General features: G+C 37.6%; 1 long non-coding RNA gene across 2 annotated transcripts; it reads right to left on the bottom strand.

Moving 5' to 3' along the window:
• Nucleotides 1–554: 554 nt before the first annotated feature.
• LOC134136111 (uncharacterized) lies at nucleotides 555–6,194 on the bottom strand. 2 transcript variants are annotated; one of them, XR_009957435.1, is made up of 3 exons: nucleotides 6,137–6,194; nucleotides 2,666–2,741; nucleotides 555–1,275 (listed from the first exon to the last, which is right to left on the bottom strand). It is a non-coding gene; the product is annotated as an uncharacterized LOC134136111 (long non-coding RNA). The 2 variants fall into 2 exon arrangements; XR_009957436.1 differs by lacking the exon at nucleotides 555–1,275 and adding an exon at nucleotides 1,485–1,986.
• Between the last annotated feature and the right edge of the window lie 4,540 nt (nucleotides 6,195–10,734).

Below are 10,734 nucleotides of genomic sequence, written 5' to 3'. Positions count from 1 at the left end.
AAGAGAGGATCTACACATCTCCCTTCCTTTCAACTCATTGTACAAATTGCTTATTTGTCCATCCAAGATTAAAAAAACAAAAAACAAGAAAACAGAACACTACTAAATTTTAAATCCTAAATCACTCTCCAAGGATGGATGGAAGGAATGAATCCCAGAAAAGTTAGGAGAATATTATATAGGTGAAGTGAATGGATGGCAGAATGAATGAAAAGGGAAAACATAGGACAAAAAGATGTGAATGATGAAAAATATTAACATTTATCTATCACAAACTGAAATGTTACTATCGTCATACTCCCTAGCACTACATGTGTGAGAGACAGGCAAAAAGAAAGGAATGAACTGTGAGATAAAGGACAAATAGGAATTGGAGAGAGAGATAAAACCAAGTTGGAACTGGTAAATGGACAGCCAAGGCAGGAGAAAGAGAACTCATAACCATTAGAACTGGAAAACTGCAGAGAAGATGGAAATAGAAAAAAAATCAAGACGTTAATAAATTATTGTAAAGAATGCCTCAAGACACATTTTTACAATGAAATTCAGGTATTTACTTAGATGTTAAAGGGTGTAACTGTACACGAGAAAAGAAAACTAGAGTGATCTCATGAAATGATTGTGAATGCAAGAGTTACGTATCTTCAGATACAATGAGGAAGTAATAAAGAACAGACACAGAACAGTAATAGACAATGAAGAAGGGATTTTCTCCTTCAAACTACATTGTTAACATCACTATGCTTTCATATGCATATTGTCTGGCAGTACAAAAGCAGTAACTTCTAAATACATGCCTCTTGACTTTTTGTTATCTGTAATTTAAGTGCTTAATAAGGTCACTTTCTGGGGAAAAAGGATGTTAGGTCTTTGCTGCATTTAAAATTTGTATTCTTAAGTGCAAGAAACAGACCAGAAATTTTTATTTTATGAAAAGTAACATCAGATTTACTGGGTTTAATCATTCTTGAATTAGTTAATGCTAGTCGTATTGGCATTACAGTTATTGGCGAAAAGACCGAAGGCCCCAGTCAAGATCAAGGCTCACTACTACTGACATTGTATAAATATATGCCAGCTTTCAGAGTTGACACATAGCCAGGCGTGGAACACAAACTGTGAGCTTGCATCTGCTTGCAAAAGACTGCATAGACATTCTCTGGGCGATTCAGGAGATGTCTGTCTGTTGAAAATTGATCTGAGACCTCCAAAAAACCTGTCTCCCTTTATAAGCACTCGATCATCTTTCTTCTCTGGAAAAACATCTTCTGGTGCCTATGACAGGAATTTAGGACAAAGAGCAGTGAAGCACTGTGTGAGCCCAAAGGATTAGTCAGTGTACATCGGCAAGCTTCACTGATTTCTATCAGCCTCTATCTCTATATTTTAATTTGTTTTAATTATTTTAAGGCATCTCATACACTGAAGTCTTGAATAAGAGTCACTGCAATAACACTAGTCATTTTACATAAATTATTCTGTACAGGTGCAAAGGGCGATTGTGCTAATGAAAGAAAAATTATCTTGATTAATCTTCATTAAGTACATCATTTTAACATAAGACAGGCAAATCAGGGACTGATTTACTTAACTTCATGTCCTCTAAAGTGACACAAAGGCTCCCTAAATATTTGGAAATACAGATGTGTTTATCCCAATTCTTTTAAAAAGTTCAGCTCTTTTTCTGACCAATCATCTCAGAACTTTCAATTCTATCAATCTTATTCATCACTGCTGATTGAGGAGGTACTTCTTAAAAATTTTTAAATATTATTCAACAAGAAGAAAACAGTTTCTTTGCCTTTATTTTCTATGTAGCTCGTTGAATTATTAATAATGCTTTGTTTCACATCGTTTATCAGCATGGTCTCTGGATGATGATTATGCACACACACACATGTTCATGACTATTTCTTTTGTTTCCACATTCTGTGGTGAGTTTCCTTTGTTTTTTTTTTTTTTCCCAATAAAACACAAGGTTTTACCCTGGAAAAAATAGATGAAGTTACATGGAGCAGATGAAATTGATGTTTCCAGCTCAGATAAATTATGTGAAAGGACCAAGTAAAGCTGAAAAATGATATACAGCATTGTTCCTCAATACGTAACATGGGAAACATCTCACAAATATATACAATACAGATTGTTACTATAAACATGAGATGCCCCTCCCCACCAAAAAAGGGAGAAAAGTGGCCAGAAATTACTCTTGTAAGTTCCATAAATGGGTACTTTACTTGAATTTCTATTTTTTTAATCAATTAAAGATTTTAATATGTGAAAGACTTACAAATCTATGGGAACCCAACATGAATGCAGCAAAAATCTTTATCCTAAGGCATTATGGCTGTTTCGTATTGGCTATTTTTCCTTAAATTACCTAATACATTTATAAATTTAAACAGTAGTAACATAAGCTATACAAATGCATATTAATTTTCTCTTATCCTGGTAGATAAAGGACTGGCCTTCCAGTTCACTAGCAACAAATTTTTCTGAAATATCTGTCAGGGAGAGCAAAGCTTTCATCTTGTTTTTACACTTTATTTCAACAGTTTGAACATGACAATTCTGCCCAAGTAATTAAAATATACTATTCTACATACATAGCTACTTTTCTTTCAAATTCATACCATAATCAGTTATGGCCTCCCTTGTGCCTTACCTTAGCCTGAAGGATTAGTGCTAGATAAAGTGATAGATATGTTCCTCAGTTGTCAGACTGGCAGAAGGTCTGTATACTACAAAAGAAAGAACATTTAGTCTCGGAGGGGCAAAAAGTGCCAGGGTGCAGCTTGACATTAAATATTTTATATCCTTTGAGCTACGACTTAATAAAAACTTGCAGAAATTGCCTAAATATCTGTATGTCATGCTATTACCTGGGGGTCTCAGGGTACTCTTTATCATGTATCAACTAAAAAGAATGAATTACATTTTTTTTCTCCTGTAAAAAGACAGCAGTTCAGAGCTTAACATAAAAATTAAAGCTTCTCCATCCATATACACAAGGATGAAGTCAGATTGGTTACACCAGCTGAGGATCTGCCCTGCAGGACAGCAGCTACATTAGCTACCCTGAAAGGAATTCTGATTGTCACGGTGACATGCTTGGGCTCACGTTATATTCACTTTGATCAATGTAAGTAGAGGACCGCATGTATTCATATCTTTCCATTTTTGTATGTAGCCAAAGAGCAATCAGTTACACTGATGCTTGCGGAGTGCAGCCCATAGTCTTGAGACCCTTCACTCAGAGGGCATTCCTTCACTGAGAATGCTAAGGATCAGGAATGCTCTACATCCTTCAGACAAGCTGATTTTGAAGCTACGTTCATTTTTATACAACCCTCATCACTGTGGGCACTCTCCACTGCTGGCACTCTAGAAGCAGTAATGCACAAAACAGCCTCCAACAGCAAGTCAAGTGCCGAAGACCCACAAACTCCAAGTTGCTAACACAATACTTATGATCTCAATTGAATTCTCTCTGCTTTCCAGGCCTATTTCATGTTTTAAATACCTCATAATATTTCCTTCCCATTCCCCAGTATTGCTGTCTCTGTACAGTAACAGTCTTCTCTGCAGTAATGCTAATCATTAACTTCAAACTACACTCCTCAAATAAATGAACAAAGTATGACAGAATTTGGTACTGCCCTGTTTTATTTTTTTCTCATTTTTCTGGGACTCTTGCAAACTACAGCCATTTGCAACAAGACTTCAGGGCCTTGTTTCACAAAACACAGAATGTTCTGGCCCTGATCCAGGAAAGCACTTAGATACATGTTGACATTTAAGTCCATGAGTGGCCTCACTGAGGTCAATTGGACCGCTTATTTGTGTAAAGCTAAATCTGTCCATAAGTATTCTGTTTGATGAACGCAGAATATTCAGTACTTTGAATGACTGAATGCTCCATGAGATCATATTATATGCACAAATGCTTTATGCAATAATTGTTTTTCAAATTATTTGAAGTATCCAAGTTTATATTCAATGAACACTTACTGTATCAAATTTCAGTCTAACCCCATGAAAATGGTATGAAATTACTTCTGATAAGCATAAGGTATTTCTAATTGATATTGTGTATTTCTGCAGTGTTGTGGGGTGCTCAAATTGAAAATATATGAAGTACTAGCGCTTGAGAGTGACCCCAAACCTGCCCCACTACATACAGCTAAACCGCCCTCCCATCCACACAAGAGGGGAGCATAAAATCCCTAGCTTGAGTTCAGGCAAGCACTTGCACCAAGGCTAGTTCTTGCATAGCCCAACACATCTTATCAAGGGAGCATTTTTTAAAACACAGCAAATGGCCAGACACCTAACTTGCCAGCTTCTTGAAAAAGAACATCAAGATATCTCAGCACTGTGTTAGATGGGTTACCATAAGCTGTCTTGCAGTGCGGCAGCTGAATGTTGTTTTTTTACCTGATAACACTTTAAGTCAACTATTTAATGTGAGACATGGCTAAGATTTACTTTTTATTCTTCCTCCACAGAATGCCTGTCTACCCTCATCAGTGCTATATTTCTCCTGTGTAAGATCATAAAGAGAAATTCATAAAAAATAAGGTTTTGTGGTCAGTTACCAGTTCTTTCTATGATGTACCAAGAACAGAAGGGAAAAAGGATACACTTTTTTAGGAGGCCTGCTGGGAAAATCTTACCATATCTGGCCCTCACAGCCATCTCCAATGCTACTTGTTTCCATTACGATGTGTTGGGTTAAGAGCTTACTCTGCTGGGAGGAATTAGTTTGTTAACAAGTGACATGATTATAGCAGCATAACGACAGCACCATTTTAGTCTGTGCTCTTCTTTCAGCCTCTTTCAGATTTGCATCAAATAACTTATATTAATGATTCTGGCAAAAATTCCAAGACTTCCTTTTACAGCAAAATTCATTTTTGGTCCTTCTATTTATATGTTACCTATATAAGTAAACAAGGAATACTATTTAGTGAAATCCTAATGAAGACTTGTCTAGTGCTTGTGTGCTTTCGTTTTTGTGATATTCAAGTTTTTCTGGAAAAGTGAAAAGCTAATGCCCTGATTTGAAGGGTATCATCTTCTACACGCATGCTTCATACTGCACGTGAACTCTCTGCCATCAGCAGAACTCCACGGAAGGTTATTGCTAAGCAGTTGATCTCTGAACTTAATTTTTTCTTGTACAAAATAATCAATGAAATGATCAGCATCTAAAGACATGTCACTCCTTTCTTGTAGTCTATCTGTATTCAGCGTCAAGTAAAACATTACTCTGCAGGGAAAACCAGCAAAGTTTCCAAAGCTTCTTAATCAGCTGATAGGAAAAATAAAAGTTGAATTCAGTTCCATTCAAAATACCACCTTGAAATTTGAAGACGATCTCCAATTGTGTTTGAACTACATGAACTTTTCTGCTCCTCAAAACAATGTTGTAACTTCTGCAGCAATAAAGTGTCTAGCAAGAGTTCGGTACTTCCTGCCGGCTGAACAGTTAGAAGGAGCGTGCACAAAGGCTTTCTGCTTCTGACATTGGTCAGAATCAGGAAGTCAGAGAGACGTCAGAGAAAAATACGTTAACCAAGCTGGTTAAAAGCTTCACGAGCAGTTTGCCTGAGTTTGGCCAAAGGTTAAACTGATTCGCTTTTCATATGAGCTAATCCGTCCGGCCTTAATTTTATGCTTTCTGCTGCATATAAAACAGGAAGCTATGGGCAGACCAAATTCCTGCTAAAATACATTTCTGTGTTTTTCTTTCTTGCTTGTTTGTTTAACTCAGCAAATCTATTGTTTATTAATTTTTTATCACAAGACACAGCACTTCAGTAATCCAGGAACAGTCAACCCCTTTGAGCTATGAAAAATACAGTCTCGGTCCTCATCAAGATGTTAAGTTTTAAGGGTATCAGTTCAAAATACTTCTGCATATTTGTTTTGTTACAGCACTATTACTACATTATTCTAAAAACACACCTTCTATACATTCTTTGAGAATGTATGTTAGGAAAAGTGAACATTCTTGTTTCTACTGTATGCAAATTTTAAACACACTTTGAAAAAATAAGCTTGACTATGAAATTCGAACACACGAAAACAACTTGGTGGGGATTTATATGAAAAAACACCTCTTCAAACCTACCTGGAACACACTCCAGTTTTAAAAGTCTTCTGCTCAAGTGTGTGCAGTCAAGCTTTCTCTTTCTCTTTTTCTATCAGTGTTTCCAAAGTGCCTCCCTCTCACCAGTTACCAGGCAACAGAACAATATTGCTCGGCATGCACAACCAGCAGTAACTGACATTACACTTCAATTTTGCAGTTTTTCGAAGAAAATAAAAATGCTCTGAAATATTGTCCTGTGTGATAGGTAAATAGCTAACATTCAGAAAACATTTAAACACATAAAATGCTGATTTTTTTTCTTTATACAAATGCAAAGACTGAGAAAACCTTCTCTGATAGAGGAACTCTCATCTAAAATGAACTTGTAAGAGTAACAGAAACCACACTGCAGAAAAAAGCTATTTCAGATGATTCACAGCCTTTCACATTCTACAGCCACACGCATAACTGGCTTACCTTACAGTCAAGGCCAAACTAACGCAGCAGCCACATCCATCATCCATTGAGTTAAAGTATTTTTCAGTGTTTTGAAGACTAAAATGCTGGATGATAAAGCTATTTTTCCTGGTTTATTTGCTAGTTTGATGTCAATGAAACAGTCAAGAAAGTTTAGCAGTTTGTGCAAGAATCTTTGCTTAATATCAGTTATTAAAGATAGACCCAAAACCCATTGAAAAACACACTTTCTCTCAACCCAAACCATCATTGGAAGGGAGAGATGCTTTACAGTCCTTCATCTGGAATCAAGTTTCTTTCAAGAGAAGTCTGATTTTAGATTTCGACTAAAGCAACTCTGGGTCCTTTTTTGTAGTTGTGATTCAGTTTCACATTTCACATTTCAGGTCAAATTCATCCTTATGTAACTTTAAGACAAGCTGAAGGCTTTTGCAGGTTTTTTCACCTCTAAAATAAAAGCAAGTATTTTAACTATAACTAAATATTCCACAGAATCCCACCAAAATATGATGTACTGAAGTATTAATTCCTAAGTAGTAGTTACCGAAAAGCTATGCAGTTCAGCCTCCAAAGAAAGATGATAACCAATGAATAGCTCTCTCAGGTGTATTACACAAATTTATCTTGAAACAAGGCTAGTGCTGGACTTTCAAATCTCAGAATACTCAATAGCCTAGTTTTGATTCTACAGGAGTCATATTGCATCATTTTATATGAAGCTTTGAATTTAAATTATACAGTGGCTTTCATTTTTGCTGTACTTTATTTGCTTTGTTTTGATGTGAAACTACAGAAGATTGATATTTTCAGTCTGGCTAAAAATTTGTTCCCAGAATGATTTGAATCAGCACCTTCAGGACAGACAGTGTGTCAGAACATATATCTGACACCTGGGAAAAATTTTTTCCACCCCCTACTGCTATTGATGTAAAAGTGGAATATAGCAGCTTGCTAGATAACAGTAGAAGGAAGATTTGTGGTTTGCTTTCTTGGATCTGGGAAAGTACACTACAGCATAATGATGCATTCTCAGCTTGACTAGATAATATAAATAGCACTGCCCAATGCATACATTTGGCTTTTTATTTATTCCAAAGGTCATTATGGATGAGTTTTGAGTCTGTACAATAAACACTTCAGTTCTGAGTTTTTTTGCTCTAGCAGGAGGGATCACATTAAAAAAAAAAAAAGCATTAATTTATTTGCAGAATGGCTGAAGCAGTAGCTGGCTATAGCCTGTATTGGGAACATTATGCCTTAGTGATGAGAAAGACTCCAGTCTGCACTGAAACAAAATAGCAATCACAGGAACTGACACCTCAAGGCATGATATGGCTTGTAGTTGGCTGCTATTTCTTGTACACCAATCCTTTCCCATGTATAGCTCATTTAACAGAACAAAAAATATCATCAGCTTATTTTATACTTTGTAAAATCCAGTACACTGAAGAGTCTGTACTGAACATTATATAAAATCCCCAGATAGCAGACAACAGCATCTTTCCTCTGCAGAGGAAAGCAAACAATTAAATCAGATGGGATAAGAGTGAGTGAAGAGTATAAGTCCACAGAAATCAGCTAGATCCCTTATGTATGCACTCTAACTTTTTTCATAGAAGTAGAATTTGCTTGAGAAAAAGGTTCAAATCCGGCAGCAGAAGGGAGATGGTGAGAGGCTCCCCTCTGCAGCAGTTTTTATCTTCTTTATCAAAGTTATATTTGGTAGAACTACTAAATAATAGGGGAGAAGCAAACACTCAAAAATACGTATTAATTTTTTGCCGATGATAAGAAACAATATTCGCATATTGAGTCTTTTTTCACATATACAGGCACACAGCTTGCAATCCAATTATTTTAAGCTAAGCTAAATGACAAAATAGATTGCGCTATAGCCTAAAACCCAATCAATAGCCACTGCAAGGATCGACAATCTAAAAAACTATTGACTGCTCATGTCGCAACCTGTACTTTCCAGTCCCTGCTATATACAATTTTGATCAATATTTGCCAGATGTCCATTCTGAAACAACGCACTCTTGCTGTGGCCTCTTTCTGTAACCTTGCAAAGACATTGCTCTTCACGTGTCGTTTGAACACCCCCGGCGTGTTGTACTATTCCACCAACAGCATCTCCCACAAGTCTTGTTATCTGCCTTTGCTAAGTGCAGGGAGGGAGGCACTTTCCATGGCTTTCATTAGTCTGCCCCACACCGTAAATCAGACTTGGTTGCTCTGGCAGCAGAGATATGTTTAGTCAGGGGAAAAGGGGATGCAGGAAAACATCTGATCTCATCTGATCTATTCATGAGGGACCCCTTCTTACTCTCCTATCTTTAAACAGAGTTGGCTATGAAAGCTCAACCCTACTCATGCAAGCATGCTTCTCCTGTGCATGCTGTGTTACTGATGGATCTCCTTGTAAAAATATCCTGCTTAACTTTTTTTTTTTTTTTTTTTTTTTTTTAAGGAAAGATGGAACAGTACAAAAGCTCCTGAATTATTAAAATCCCAGTCCCTCTGCTGTGCCACGTGCCCATCCCCCAGTAAGATCTGAGGAGCAGCTAGAGCGTGTGTTGTCGGTGAGGGAGAGGGGAGTTAAATAGGTAATTTTTAGAGACTGTCAAAACTGAAAAGTGTAAACATTGTTAACATTTCTTTAAAATTCTGGCAGGGAATGAAAGCTGCCTGGAAGTGTGCCACGCCGCCGCTGCAAACAAAGTTTAGCAAACCATACGCTGCCCGAGAAGACAGGTCCTAGGCGGCTCCTCTCTGAGCGCGTTGGAGAGAGCGGCAGCGAGCAGGCCCAGGAGCGCGCTGGCAGTTCCCCGCCAGCGCTTTGCATGCTCTTCCTGTTTCTGCAACTGCGTTTCGCAGACGAGCTGCACGCGGTCCTAGAGCCAGTGGGCTCAGCTAGCTTTAACATGGCGAAGTAGGGAGACTTCTCTTTTCAGCTGCAAATAGTTCCTCTTGCTATTTAATTTCAGATAGTAGGGATTAAAATGTCTTTCTGATTTACCTGGAAGATTGTACAAGACAGTTTCCTCTGCCTTTGATTTTGCATAATATGATTCTGCAGAGAATATTTCCCCTCTATCAATGTAATTCTGCAGTAACTTTCCTGGCCTCATTAGCTTTACATCAGTATGAAATGGGCACAAGCAATTTCACAGCCAGATATTAAGATTTTTCATGTTTTCTACGGCTTAGAAAAATACTGATATAATAACTGCAGAATAGATGCTTTTTACATGCTGCCAATGACTGCTGTTCAACATGATTTCAAAAATTAAAATGTCAATTGGCTATATTTTGGTTTTTTTATCTGAGCAGCCCTGATGAATTTATGCGAGTAACTAGTGCAACTGAAGGCGAATTTGGCCCAGTGATGCAAGATGCCATTAGCATTTCAAAACAGGCAATATTTTGTAACAGCAATGACAAACATTGTATAACTTTCATGAATTACATATACTCGCACAGAGTTCTGTGTATTGGTACAAAAATCTCATTTTTTCCCTACACTCCAGCTGGCTAAATCTGGATCCCTCACCCTCTGAATCAGTGGTTCTGCATCTCAACGTTAATTAATTGTACGCTTCTCAGCCCCGTATCCTCTCAGGCCCATAAATTATTCTGGCCCTTTCAGCCTGACATTAATTATGGTGCCTCACAATTCCTACTGACACAATTTATCTTGGACTGAAACTCTCTCTCATGGTGATTCTTCCAACCATACCTACCCATCCTTCTCCTGCAGTTCATACCAGTCCCTCCTGGCTTTAATATCTATAACATAACTACCAGCTTCATCATCCTGTCTAGTCCACTGTCCATCTCTGCTCCTCCTGCCGTTGGAGCTTCTCTACTCCTTTTTCAGGTCTAGAGCAGAAAGATATCATTCACAACTGCCCACAGTCTTGAGCACCAAGGAGAAGCAGAAACGAAGGACATTTTCTGAGAGTTTGAGGCAGAGCGAAAGTTCACAGTCATTTAGAAGTTTGCGTGTAGATTAATGTTTTTTCCTAGGGAACCAGGAGAGGGTGGGTTGAACACTGCAATCACACCAATGGAATGGCAATTCTTTGACTGCTTCTTGTAATCTAGCTTTCTGCTTTACTGGGGGAAATGTGAAGATCCCAATAGTGACTCATTTACAC

This window comes from Rhea pennata, chromosome 2, assembly GCF_028389875.1.
Source record: "Rhea pennata isolate bPtePen1 chromosome 2, bPtePen1.pri, whole genome shotgun sequence".
Classification (NCBI taxonomy): domain Eukaryota; kingdom Metazoa; phylum Chordata; class Aves; order Rheiformes; family Rheidae; genus Rhea; species Rhea pennata.
The sequence above is the reverse complement of the archived record's forward strand: the minus strand, read 5'-3'. Positions and strand labels throughout refer to the sequence as shown.